The sequence below is a fragment of the Arachis ipaensis genome, chromosome B7 (assembly GCF_059453495.1).
Source record: "Arachis ipaensis isolate K30076 ecotype BB chromosome B7, ASM5945349v1, whole genome shotgun sequence".
Lineage (NCBI taxonomy): Eukaryota > Viridiplantae > Streptophyta > Magnoliopsida > Fabales > Fabaceae > Arachis > Arachis ipaensis.
This window is the reverse complement of record NC_142442.1, coordinates 13,959,298-13,973,305: the sequence shown is the minus strand read 5'-3', so window position 1 is coordinate 13,973,305 and position 14,008 is coordinate 13,959,298. Positions and strand designations below refer to the sequence as shown.

General features: G+C 37.1%; 4 long non-coding RNA genes and 1 pseudogene across 5 annotated transcripts; all 5 read left to right on the top strand.

Annotated features, from left to right (window-relative positions):
• Positions 1 to 651, top strand: LOC107606744 (uncharacterized). The gene is made up of 3 exons (XR_015892029.1): positions 1 to 138; positions 368 to 491; positions 577 to 651. It is a non-coding gene; the product is annotated as an uncharacterized LOC107606744 (long non-coding RNA).
• Positions 652 to 3,529: 2,878 nt separating this feature from the next.
• Positions 3,530 to 4,929, top strand: LOC148550386 (uncharacterized). 2 transcript variants are annotated; one of them, XR_015892033.1, is made up of 3 exons: positions 3,530 to 3,690; positions 3,809 to 3,948; positions 4,740 to 4,929. It is a non-coding gene; the product is annotated as an uncharacterized LOC148550386 (long non-coding RNA). The 2 variants fall into 2 exon arrangements; XR_015892032.1 differs by having other exon boundaries at positions 3,530 to 3,948.
• Positions 4,930 to 5,737: 808 nt separating this feature from the next.
• LOC148550385 (uncharacterized) lies at positions 5,738 to 7,867 on the top strand. The gene is made up of 2 exons (XR_015892256.1): positions 5,738 to 6,886; positions 7,678 to 7,867. It is a non-coding gene; the product is annotated as an uncharacterized LOC148550385 (long non-coding RNA).
• An 807-nt stretch (positions 7,868 to 8,674) lies between these two features.
• Positions 8,675 to 10,826, top strand: LOC148550384 (uncharacterized). The gene is made up of 2 exons (XR_015892255.1): positions 8,675 to 9,823; positions 10,615 to 10,826. It is a non-coding gene; the product is annotated as an uncharacterized LOC148550384 (long non-coding RNA).
• Positions 10,827 to 11,958: 1,132 nt separating this feature from the next.
• On the top strand, positions 11,959 to 13,722 carry LOC107606743 (mannosylglycoprotein endo-beta-mannosidase-like; annotated as a pseudogene).
• Positions 13,723 to 14,008: the final 286 nt, after the last annotated feature.

Genomic DNA, 14,008 nt, shown 5'->3' with positions numbered 1-14,008 from the left:
GTCTCAACAGGCACTGAAGGAAGCATTTGTGATATTTTGCAATAAAAGTGTTGCTGGCTGTACCACTGCAGAACTATTAGCTGCATTTTGTGATAATATCGGCTGAGTGATGAAGCAATTGAAGAAAATCTTGACAAGGTAATTTTTATATTTTCTTCACCAGATTCCCATTGCTATGAATTGTGTTGACAAATTTGTTTAGTCTCCTGTAGGTAGTTAAGTTGCTTGTTTATATCAATGATAAGGATCATTTTGCAAAATATTGCAGGTCAAACTTTTATCATCGTAAATTTTTACATTTGTTTTAGCCTCCATATTGTAGTACAAGAACTATTTATTTATTTATTTGTGCATTCTATAATTGCAGGAAGAATCTTGCCCGCAGATTACTTTTTACCCCGGATACTAATGAGGAGCAGGAGAGGATTCTTTTATCAATGCTAAAGCAACAGTTTGGGGGAAATTTCACATTGAACATGGAGAGAATGGAAGTATGTACATAACAATCATTAGTTCATTACTCATGTTTATGAACAGAAAATTTTGTACTTTACAGGCTGCTATTCAACAATGCAGATAGATTGAGCTATTCAGAGATTATGACTCGGTTGAACTTGAGCCACGAAGATGCCGGTAGATTACTCCACTCGCTGTCCTGTTCGAAGTATAAGATACTTAACAAGGAGCCCAAAACAAAGTCTACATCTCCAAATGACATCTAGTACAACTCTAAATTTACTGACAAAATGAGGAGGATCAAGGTTTGTTCTTAGTTTTATCCATAGGTCACATTTGATTTGCAATCTCATAGCTAGTTTTCAGACATGAGGACAAAAGGAAGATGGTTGAAGATCTCGACAAGGATAGGCAGTATACCATTGACGCTGCAATTGTGCGCATTATGAAGAGCAGGAAGGTTTTGGGCTATCAGCAACTGCTTTCGAAGTGTGTCGAGATGTTAAGCCCCTTGTTCAAGGTATAGCAATATGCATGCATCTCCTAATTTGAGTGAATTTGTATTGGCTGAATTATTTTCTGATCTTAATTTGCAAATGTTGGTATTTGATTTGCAGCCTGAAATAAAAACAATCAAGAAACGCATTGAACATCTCATTGCAACGGGACAGAGATAACCAAAATATATTCAAATATGTGGCATAATGGAAGCAACTAATGCGCAGTGGCCAATGTCTATTGTCTAGTAGTTAAATGTAGTATCCATGCCTTTTTGGTTTGATAGAATGATTGCTCCATGCTTCTTTGTCGATTGTTGTAGACAATAGAGGCTATAAATATTTGGAAAGGAAGAATTACTGAAAATAAATTGTTAAAATACGTGAAGATATAATACATTTTTTTCATCTTAGTCTATAAGGAATTTGGACAATCTGTTTTTAAAATTTTAAGAAAATGACAAGGAGATCTTGCATCAAGCGATATGTCATGCAAAGTCCGGAGATTGGAGAAGGGCAGCATCTCAGCATCTGACAGTAACAGCGTTCATTCACTGGAAAATACTAGGACTATCTCACATTCTAGAAGAGACAAAATTAAGAATGAGTGCGTTAGAGAATTGTGACAATGGAAGGACATCCATTAACATCCATTAGGCTAAGTTTAAGAACTCTACAAGAGGAAAGAGAGGTGGTACTCTCCAGTCTTTTTATTCAACATCAAAATTTGCTTTACAATGAGTTCAGCATGCCTTCTTATACTAACTGCTCAGGCAACTACCCTTATTCCCATCAATTACATTCCCAATTCCATTATTTTAGTAACTAACCTGTAAAATCCCTATAATACCCTTCTCTTTTTTTTTTTTTTTCCAAACCAAAATTCTAACCCTAACTTTGACATAACACACACCCTCACACACTCACCAAAACCCTAGCCACCCTTACCCCTTCCAACAGCAGAACAAAAGAACAGAAAGGGAAAAGAGAAGAGGGGGAGAACCGGAGAGGGAAGAGAAGAGGAAGGAAGGGAGGTGGCGCCGGTGGGCATCACTGCCACCGTCGCCGCCGTGGTGTCATCGCGAGGAAGGCCAGAACCGAGGGAGAGAGAGCCGTGCAAGGAGAAGGAGGCGTCACCGTCTCGTGTCGCCGTCATCACCGTCGAGGTCTTCATCGTTGTCGTCCATGGAGGTTTGCAAACAGAGGGAAGACGCGCCGTTCTACCCAGAGCCGCCACGGGAAGGGTCGTCGCCGTCAAGCCCAGCCACCATCGCGGCCGTTCGTGCCTCCGTTTCGCGCCGCCAGATCTGTCGCTGGGAGAGAAACAGAACGCGCGTGGAGAGAGAAGTGGTCGCAGGGAGCAGTGGCGGAGCTTAGTTCAGACAAGGGGGGGCCATGGCCCCCCCAAACTTTTTATAAAAAAATTAGTAGTACTTTTTCAAAAGATAAAAAATAATTCAATTGGTTTAAATACTTTACTATGACTTAAAGTACCCAATAAATTCTGTACCTTACTGATATCCTCGGCTAACAAAACTCACAATCGAGAACAGGTCAAACACGTCGCAAGTGCCAAGAATCTCACATCAACAAACTCATACATCGATTTCCGGTAACAAACCCTAAAAAGCCAAACACTACTCAAACGTCCACCTTCCTTTACTACGCGGTCTATTTAAACAGACGAGCAAACCTCGTCTGGGGCAAGTGAAAAACAGTGATCATAAGCTACTAGGAAAAACGACTTCATAGCACCAAACCCTACAAATTCCTTATTTTTACTTTTGCTTGTTGAAGTTTATATTACCGAGCACTAACTTGAGTGTCGGAGTCCTTTTTGCAGGTTCCACGCCGAGGTCTTCAGTTCCGAGGAGAATACTTCCGAGCCCCTGACGGAGCTTGTAGCCGATCACACTTCGAAAGCTTTATCTCGCAAGGAACAAGTTCAATAAGCAACCCTCTCTCTACCTTTAAGTTCAAATATAAAAAATTAGATATTTTTATTTATTTAATTTAATATTATTTTATATTTTACTATTTATTTAATTTAATTTTTTATATGATAAAAAATAATAGAATATTCAATAAGTATTAATATTATTGTATTTGTATAAATTGATACAAAAAAATTTAATAAATATTATAAATTTTAATATTTATCCTTCTAACTTCTTTTTTACATATTCTACATGATATATATTCAAATTTTTATATAAAATAATAATAAAAAAAATCAAAGAATTGATGCATTTTTTAAGAGGAAGCCTAATATTTAAGAAGGAGAACATATAATTTTTACAATATCAATACCTATAGATAGTTCTTATACTTTAATGAATCACGAAAAAAGTGAGATACAACCTTCAAAAGTTCAAATAGTTACATCTGATGAGTTTGACCTTAATTTTTTAGAACGAGACCCTGAAAAATGGCTTTAAATTTGGCAATATCACCTAAACCAGAGAGATGAGATTAGACGAGCTTATCTTAAATGGGTCCATATCAAAAGTATTTTGAGAATTATCTTCTATGTGGCCCCCCCAAAATTTTGTTTCAAGTTCCGCCACTGGCAGGGAGGTTCTGCCGCCGTTGGAACTCCGCTGCTGCTGCTGCTATGGCCGCCGCGCCTCTGCCACCAAGAAACTCCAAGGAGGGACATCCGCTGCTGCGTTGTTCCTGTCGCCGTTTGGATGTACCTGAACCAAGTCGTCGTTGCCACTGGAGTTGAACTGTTCCTGTCATTATCCCGGTCCAGCCTTTTTCCTTGATTCTGCTCTAGCTTTCATGTCCTATTATGCCACCAATTAATCTGTCTTGTCCTTGTTTTAATTCGATTTTAGTTTTGCCTGTTTTAGATTTTTGGGACTATCGTCAGCTCCATTTTGTCGCTACTCCGGTCCAAATTCTGCGCTCATTCGTTTTATTCTACTTCAATCCTCCTTATCTTGAATTCGACACTCTGGGTTTGGTCTCTTCGGTCCGTTAGGACCATGCTGTGAGTAGGCTTTACATTTATAACCGTTAAGCTTTTGGTTTATGCTATTTAGAGTTTTTAATTATATTTATAAAACTGTTATTGAAGAACTTTGATTTGATTAGAATAATTGATTTATTATAGCTGAATAATTATTTTTATAAAATTCATACTTTAGAAATTTACATGAGACTATATATATATGTTTGATAAAGCCTTATCTTATTTTAAAATATTAATTTTATTCGAATATATACTTTTGAAACATTAAAGTATTTGTTGGCACTCACTTTAAAATTATGAAATATGTTTTTATGATTGAGAAAGTATGATTTGAAAAGATTTCTGATAAAAAAATATTATCTGATTGATTTGATTCGATACCTTATATGTTTGAGAGATTGAAGATTCATTGTATTTGAAACTATATGTTTTGAATTGGTTTGGGAGGCTCGTATTAGAAAACCGTAGTTAACGGCGGTTATGACGTTAACTTAGATGCATCTGACTCAGACTCCAGCTAGCAGGGGTGTTGCTAGCCTAACGTGTAGGCCACACGTTAGATCTGTTATTCTGTTAGGACACACAAGAGGAAAGGGCTACCCATAGAGGTGGAGCCGCCCATGTGTGGACTTTTGATTTGATTTCTGTATGAGAACTCCCTTATTGATTCACTTATTATTATCAACTGCTATTTTCTAATTTAAATTACTTTGATAATAATGTTTATATGGTCTCATGTGGATTATAGATGTATTGTCTAGTCACTGAGTTGCAAAACTCACCCCTTTTTTTCTGAAAATATTTTTCAGGAACAAATACTTGACTATGTGAGATTTTCTAATCAAGAGTCACGATCTGCAATGAGTATCTATTTTTGTCGAGTTCCTAGATGTATATGCTCCATATGTCACAGGCAGGATCCATCCATATTTATTTATTTTATCTTTTATTAAGAATATGTAATTATTCATTTTAGAAACTGTAATTTTCTATTTCAAATATTTGTTATTTTTTTTTTTAATTTATCGTTGAGTCGGTTAGGCTTGCTAGGGATTATTTTCCTGAGCGCTGGTCATGGCTCGTTTTGGGCCATGACAAAGTGGTATCAGAGCTTAGGTTTAATCTGTGTAATATGGAGCAAGTGTCCTATGGTAGGATCACAATTGTATAAATAGAAGCGCGCCTATTTGTACAAGTTGTGGCACTATCAAAGGCCTATAGGAATGTCCTCTTTGTCCTCTATGTCATTGTTATCTTCTGATTACTGTGATCATCTGGCCTCTGCCACTTCTTACTACTCTTGTCCTTTTGTACCCAATCTTGCCCTATCCTTTGCTAGATTTTCTCGAACGTGTTTTTTGCAATAGTTTCAGTTTCGGTTCCAGTTCGCGATTCCTGCCTTGTAGCTAGTTCTAATCTTTCCCCTTTTTGTGAATGCATGCTTTAATCTTTTTCGTCTTTGTGTTGTTCTCTATGATTCCTGATGTTAATATTTCATGAAATACTTAGAAGATCCGATTGGTGTTTGTTTTGAATTACTATCTAATTCCTTTACAGAGCTGTATTTGAAATTTTGTATTGCATGAATTCACTGAGTTACTAAATGAGATGCTTTGTTTTGGACTTGATAAGCGATATCTGAATTTTTATTTTTATGTTGATAATCTTTGGAGTTATGACTAAATTTTGAGTTGCTTGTGATCCTTTCTTTTAAATTAAGAATTTTGAAAACTGTTATTCAGTTTTTCAAGGAGAAGAACTCTGTGATGAACATATAATGGAGTGTTATTGTTGTTTGACGAACGAAGTGAAGATTGCTATGTACATCTGAGCTGTCAAGAAAATGTGAGTCGGTGAATGTCAACCGCATATTTTTAACAAAAACCTATCTTGTAACTTTTGCATCTCTTTATACTTCTTTCACATATTTGGTAAAGTGCTAAAACCAAATAAAGTCTTGCAGATTATATCAATTTTCGAGGGCGAAAATTTTTTTTAAGGAGGGTAGAATGTAAAATCCCTATAATACCCTTCTCTTTTTTTTTTTTTCCAAACCAAAATTCTAACCCTAACTTTGACATAACACACACCCTCACACACTCACCAAAACCCTAGCCACCCTTACCCCTTCCAACAGCAGAACAAAAGAACAGAAAGGGAAAAGAGAAGAGGGGGAGAACCGGAGAGGGAAGAGAAGAGGAAGGAAGGGAGGTGGCGCCGGTGGGCATCACTGCCACCGTCGCCGCCGTGGTGTCATCGCGAGGAAGGCCAGAACCGAGGGAGAGAGAGCCGTGCAAGGAGAAGGAGGCGTCACCGTCTCGTGTCGCCGTCATCACCGTCGAGGTCTTCATCGTTGTCGTCCATGGAGGTTTGCAAACAGAGGGAAGACGCGCCGTTCTACCCAGAGCCGCCACGGGAAGGGTCGTCGCCGTCAAGCCCAGCCACCATCGCGGCCGTTCGTGCCTCCGTTTCGCGCCGCCAGATCTGTCGCTGGGAGAGAAACAGAACGCGCGTGGAGAGAGAAGTGGTCGCAGGGAGGTTCTGCCGCCGTTGGAACTCCGCTGCTGCTGCTGCTATGGCCGCCGCGCCTCTGCCACCAAGAAACTCCAAGGAGGGACATCCGCTGCTGCGTTGTTCCTGTCGCCGTTTGGATGTACCTGAACCAAGTCGTCGTTGCCACTGGAGTTGAACTGTTCCTGTCATTATCCCGGTCCAGCCTTTTTCCTTGATTCTGCTCTAGCTTTCATGTCCTATTATGCCACCAATTAATCTGTCTTGTCCTTGTTTTAATTCGATTTTAGTTTTGCCTGTTTTAGATTTTTGGGACTATCGTCAGCTCCATTTTGTCGCTACTCCGGTCCAAATTCTGCGCTCATTCGTTTTATTCTACTTCAATCCTCCTTATCTTGAATTCGACACTCTGGGTTTGGTCTCTTCGGTCCGTTAGGACCATGCTGTGAGTAGGCTTTACATTTATAACCGTTAAGCTTTTGGTTTATGCTATTTAGAGTTTTTAATTATATTTATAAAACTGTTATTGAAGAACTTTGATTTGATTAGAATAATTGATTTATTATAGCTGAATAATTATTTTTATAAAATTCATACTTTAGAAATTTACATGAGACTATATATATATGTTTGATAAAGCCTTATCTTATTTTAAAATATTAATTTTATTCGAATATATACTTTTGAAACATTAAAGTATTTGTTGGCACTCACTTTAAAATTATGAAATATGTTTTTATGATTGAGAAAGTATGATTTGAAAAGATTTCTGATAAAAAAATATTATCTGATTGATTTGATTCGATACCTTATATGTTTGAGAGATTGAAGATTCATTGTATTTGAAACTATATGTTTTGAATTGGTTTGGGAGGCTCGTATTAGAAAACCGTAGTTAACGGCGGTTATGACGTTAACTTAGATGCATCTGACTCAGACTCCAGCTAGCAGGGGTGTTGCTAGCCTAACGTGTAGGCCACACGTTAGATCTGTTATTCTGTTAGGACACACAAGAGGAAAGGGCTACCCATAGAGGTGGAGCCGCCCATGTGTGGACTTTTGATTTGATTTCTGTATGAGAACTCCCTTATTGATTCACTTATTATTATCAACTGCTATTTTCTAATTTAAATTACTTTGATAATAATGTTTATATGGTCTCATGTGGATTATAGATGTATTGTCTAGTCACTGAGTTGCAAAACTCACCCCTTTTTTTCTGAAAATATTTTTCAGGAACAAATACTTGACTATGTGAGATTTTCTAATCAAGAGTCACGATCTGCAATGAGTATCTATTTTTGTCGAGTTCCTAGATGTATATGCTCCATATGTCACAGGCAGGATCCATCCATATTTATTTATTTTATCTTTTATTAAGAATATGTAATTATTCATTTTAGAAACTGTAATTTTCTATTTCAAATATTTGTTATTTTTTTTTTAATTTATCGTTGAGTCGGTTAGGCTTGCTAGGGATTATTTTCCTGAGCGCTGGTCATGGCTCGTTTTGGGCCATGACAAAGTGGTATCAGAGCTTAGGTTTAATCTGTGTAATATGGAGCAAGTGTCCTATGGTAGGATCACAATTGTATAAATAGAAGCGCGCCTATTTGTACAAGTTGTGGCACTATCAAAGGCCTATAGGAATGTCCTCTTTGTCCTCTATGTCATTGTTATCTTCTGATTACTGTGATCATCTGGCCTCTGCCACTTCTTACTACTCTTGTCCTTTTGTACCCAATCTTGCCCTATCCTTTGCTAGATTTTCTCGAACGTGTTTTTTGCAATAGTTTCAGTTTCGGTTCCAGTTCGCGATTCCTGCCTTGTAGCTAGTTCTAATCTTTCCCCTTTTTGTGAATGCATGCTTTAATCTTTTTCGTCTTTGTGTTGTTCTCTATGATTCCTGATGTTAATATTTCATGAAATACTTAGAAGATCCGATTGGTGTTTGTTTTGAATTACTATCTAATTCCTTTACAGAGCTGTATTTGAAATTTTGTATTGCATGAATTCACTGAGTTACTAAATGAGATGCTTTGTTTTGGACTTGATAAGCGATATCTGAATTTTTATTTTTATGTTGATAATCTTTGGAGTTATGACTAAATTTTGAGTTGCTTGTGATCCTTTCTTTTAAATTAAGAATTTTGAAAACTGTTATTCAGTTTTTCAAGGAGAAGAACTCTGTGATGAACATATAATGGAGTGTTATTGTTGTTTGACGAACGAAGTGAAGATTGCTATGTACATCTGAGCTGTCAAGAAAATGTGAGTCGGTGAATGTCAACCGCATATTTTTAACAAAAACCTATCTTGTAACTTTTGCATCTCTTTATACTTCTTTCACATATTTGGTAAAGTGCTAAAACCAAATAAAGTCTTGCAGATTATATCAATTTTCGAGGGCGAAAATTTTTTTTAAGGAGGGTAGAATGTAAAATCCCTATAATACCCTTCTCTTTTTTTTTTTTTCCAAACCAAAATTCTAACCCTAACTTTGACATAACACACACCCTCACACACTCACCAAAACCCTAGCCACCCTTACCCCTTCCAACAGCAGAACAAAAGAACAGAAAGGGAAAAGAGAAGAGGGGGAGAACCGGAGAGGGAAGAGAAGAGGAAGGAAGGGAGGTGGCGCCGGTGGGCATCACTGCCACCGTCGCCGCCGTGGTGTCATCGCGAGGAAGGCCAGAACCGAGGGAGAGAGAGCCGTGCAAGGAGAAGGAGGCGTCACCGTCTCGTGTCGCCGTCATCACCGTCGAGGTCTTCATCGTTGTCGTCCATGGAGGTTTGCAAACAGAGGGAAGACGCGCCGTTCTACCCAGAGCCGCCACGGGAAGGGTCGTCGCCGTCAAGCCCAGCCACCATCGCGGCCGTTCGTGCCTCCGTTTCGCGCCGCCAGATCTGTCGCTGGGAGAGAAACAGAACGCGCGTGGAGAGAGAAGTGGTCGCAGGGAGGTTCTGCCGCCGTTGGAACTCCGCTGCTGCTGCTGCTATGGCCGCCGCGCCTCTGCCACCAAGAAACTCCAAGGAGGGACATCCGCTGCTGCGTTGTTCCTGTCGCCGTTTGGATGTACCTGAACCAAGTCGTCGTTGCCACTGGAGTTGAACTGTTCCTGTCATTATCCCGGTCCAGCCTTTTTCCTTGATTCTGCTCTAGCTTTCATGTCCTATTATGCCACCAATTAATCTGTCTTGTCCTTGTTTTAATTCGATTTTAGTTTTGCCTGTTTTAGATTTTTGGGACTATCGTCAGCTCCATTTTGTCGCTACTCCGGTCCAAATTCTGCGCTCATTCGTTTTATTCTACTTCAATCCTCCTTATCTTGAATTCGACACTCTGGGTTTGGTCTCTTCGGTCCGTTAGGACCATGCTGTGAGTAGGCTTTACATTTATAACCGTTAAGCTTTTGGTTTATGCTATTTAGAGTTTTTAATTATATTTATAAAACTGTTATTGAAGAACTTTGATTTGATTAGAATAATTGATTTATTATAGCTGAATAATTATTTTTATAAAATTCATACTTTAGAAATTTACATGAGACTATATATATATGTTTGATAAAGCCTTATCTTATTTTAAAATATTAATTTTATTCGAATATATACTTTTGAAACATTAAAGTATTTGTTGGCACTCACTTTAAAATTATGAAATATGTTTTTATGATTGAGAAAGTATGATTTGAAAAGATTTCTGATAAAAAAATATTATCTGATTGATTTGATTCGATACCTTATATGTTTGAGAGATTGAAGATTCATTGTATTTGAAACTATATGTTTTGAATTGGTTTGGGAGGCTCGTATTAGAAAACCGTAGTTAACGGCGGTTATGACGTTAACTTAGATGCATCTGACTCAGACTCCAGCTAGCAGGGGTGTTGCTAGCCTAACGTGTAGGCCACACGTTAGATCTGTTATTCTGTTAGGACACACAAGAGGAAAGGGCTACCCATAGAGGTGGAGCCGCCCATGTGTGGACTTTTGATTTGATTTCTGTATGAGAACTCCCTTATTGATTCACTTATTATTATCAACTGCTATTTTCTAATTTAAATTACTTTGATAATAATGTTTATATGGTCTCATGTGGATTATAGATGTATTGTCTAGTCACTGAGTTGCAAAACTCACCCCTTTTTTTCTGAAAATATTTTTCAGGAACAAATACTTGACTATGTGAGATTTTCTAATCAAGAGTCACGATCTGCAATGAGTATCTATTTTTGTCGAGTTCCTAGATGTATATGCTCCATATGTCACAGGCAGGATCCATCCATATTTATTTATTTTATCTTTTATTAAGAATATGTAATTATTCATTTTAGAAACTGTAATTTTCTATTTCAAATATTTGTTATTTTTTTATTCAATTTATCGTTGAGTCGGTTAGGCTTGCTAGGGATTATTTTCCTGAGCGCTGGTCATGGCTCGTTTTGGGCCATGACATAACCTAACAACTACTACTTTACCTAAATGGCCTTAACAGCTTTCTAAAAGGAGCCTGCTTCCCTCGTTTCCAATTGTATGCAACTTTGTTTATATCCTAAGGATGAGTAACATAATCCATCGGCCCATCTTGGAGCTCCGGGAACTCTGAGCGGTTCCAAAGATTTCTGAATAGATAGAGCCATGGTGGAGCTAATGACATGTTTGATGTACCCTAGAAATCTGAAGAACATGTCCAATTAGATTAATATTATATTGCTAGAGTATATTTCTTCCATTTTATTTATATTTATACAAAGAAGGAAGCAATAATGTATATGTTAGTTCACATTACGAAGAAGAAAACTGAAGCAGATATGGATAAGCAAAGAGCAAGAGGAAGCCCAAAAAGCTGTTACCACAACAAAAGCAAGAAAGTGATTAGGATTTAGGATTGTGTTGGAGCAAATCAAGTACATAAATATTTGTTTCTGACAATAGACATACCTTTTTATCCTGAAATCACAAAAAGAGACCAAAAGTTCTTTACTATTTTGTTGTGCAATAGTCCTATCATCAGAAGAAGCTTAAAAAGTGGAAGTAACAGAGTGATACCGTAGAAGATGGGCCAATTGAATCATGAGTTATGATACACCAACAGCCACATAATGCTACTCAAAAGCGAAAAGTCAAATCTAAATTTGCATCGACCACGTCTGTAGTGGTGATTAAGGAAGTATTGTAGAAGCACAGAGCATCATCTCTTTTCTCATGTATTACACTTAAAATTTAATTTTCTGTCTTAAGCTAGGTGAGAAATTTACATTATGAATTTCAGTTTATGTGAAAAAGGCTAAGTGTTAGTATATATATATATATATATATATATATATATATATATATATATATATATATATATATATATATATATATATACGAGGTCACTGTGGTAAAAGCTTATTGATTAAGTGAACTTGTGATTAGTGAGAGTGAGGAATTAGCTTGTGTTAGGTCTTGAAATCAGACGTGCCAACAAAGTGGTTATTCACCACATTCACCGGTGAATACTGGAAGCACATGATCTCCGGCCTTCAGGTTCGCGACTCCTTTGCCAATACTCTCCACAATTCTGTTGAAATAAGTAGTAAACTCAGCAATTAGTAGTTGGCCAGGCTTTATAACAGAGTTGCTGCTATATTCAATGTTTAAGTGACACTAAGAAATGTTGGATTTGACTCCTCTAAAGTGCAGCTTTTGGATTTAACAAAATACAATTAGCTTCATGGATATACGCCTCTAAATTGTAGATGAGATGATCTGAGGTTTTATATTTAAGATGCGAATACATGTTTAAGTGACCATGATGTTTTCTTGTTTTGTGTAAGAGACACAATCAAACTTTTAAGAAATCATGCTAGTCTTGCACTTTGGGTTGGTGGAAATGAACAGATTCCACCAAAAGATATAAATGCTGCTCTGAAACTTCATCCATTTTTTAATCATGTAAATGAAAATGGAAAACCTGTAGTAATTCAAGGATAGTTTCTACTGTAGGAATGCCAGTTGCTGCTACCATAAGAGCCACAATGCCTCCAGAAGGATGGCAGATACCATTATTTAATGAACTTTCCAATGGTTATGTAGAAGTAGTTCCAAATCCCATTTGGAAATACCTTAAATACATTCCATACTCAAAACCAACCAAGGTTCATGATCAGATTCAGCTCTATGGTATAGCGAAGGATCTTGATGATTTTTGTTTTAAGGTATGAGAAACTTTTATCTGGTAGCCACTCATTCATGTTGAGTTTTCCATGATCTTATCTTTGTTGTGCAGTTGCGGGGTGTTTTTTTTCTAACTGATCTTTTCAGGCTCAACTTGTAAACTACATATAATACAGGTGTATTGATTTTGAAAACACAAAATCCTTGGACTTGTCTGAGAGGTCAATTTTATGGTCATCTTCTCGACTATGGCTGTCGATGCACTGCAGAGCCAATTCATGTACAGCTTAATCTAGATACATACTTTATAGAAGTAAGTAACTAAGAGACTAAGACTAAAGTTGTCCTTTCAATAAGATGAGAAAGAAAATAACACATTATTAACAAAAACAAAAATACTCCCTTGTCTCTTAAATGAAAATTGAGATAGGAAGCAAATGGGAACAAGCTAAAAGGATATATCTGCAAATCATCAAGATTTTTCAGTTCTGAATAGTTTCTGGAAGGTCTTGCTTTAATTTTTCTTATATTTTTCTTCTTTAAACAGGCTGTTAATACTACATCAGAGAAATTGTCTAATATGGCTATCGAAGCTTCAGTGTGGGATCTAGATGGAATGTGTTCATACTACAAAGTTCATGAAAGCTTCACTATGCTTCCTAAAACAGTAACACCTATTTTCAAGATGGACTATCCCAAGTCAGAACACGCAAAGCCGGTCTACTTTCTTTTGCTCAAACTCTACAACAAATCGAATAACAGAGTTTTATGAAGAAACTTATATTGGTTGCACCTTCCTGGTGGAGACTACAAGCTACCGGAGCCATATAGGAAGAAGAAAATACCACTCAAGATAACATCAGAGATTTTTGTCAAAGGGTCCACTTATAGATTTAAAATGAATGTGAAAACATATCTAAAGGACCAAACACCGAAAACAGTTCAACAGAACATGAACTGGGTTGGTTTAAGAGATTACACAGATGGATTGGTGGTAAAAATAATGGTTTGAAGGTATCTGAAATTAAGGGAAATGGTATAGGTGTTGCTTTCTTTCTTCAGTTTTCTGTGCATGCTTCAAATAAGGACCACAAGGAGGGAGAAGACACAAGATAATAGTCATAATATCATTACAAGGTTGAAATATAATCATACTTGATGAGTTTGGAAAACTCTAAACTAATTTGATGATGATCAAACATTATTAACAGCAAAATTATTAATCTAATCATGTGTTAATTAAGTTAATTTTGCTGTGCAGGATTTTTTATTGGGCCGGAAAATAAAATGTTGCAAGCCCAAATTAAAAATCAGCCGAGCTATATGTTTCCTATCAAATGGCTGAATTAATTATTGGGCCAAATTCAATGTTATTATAAGCCCATATCTAGTTTTGATGAAT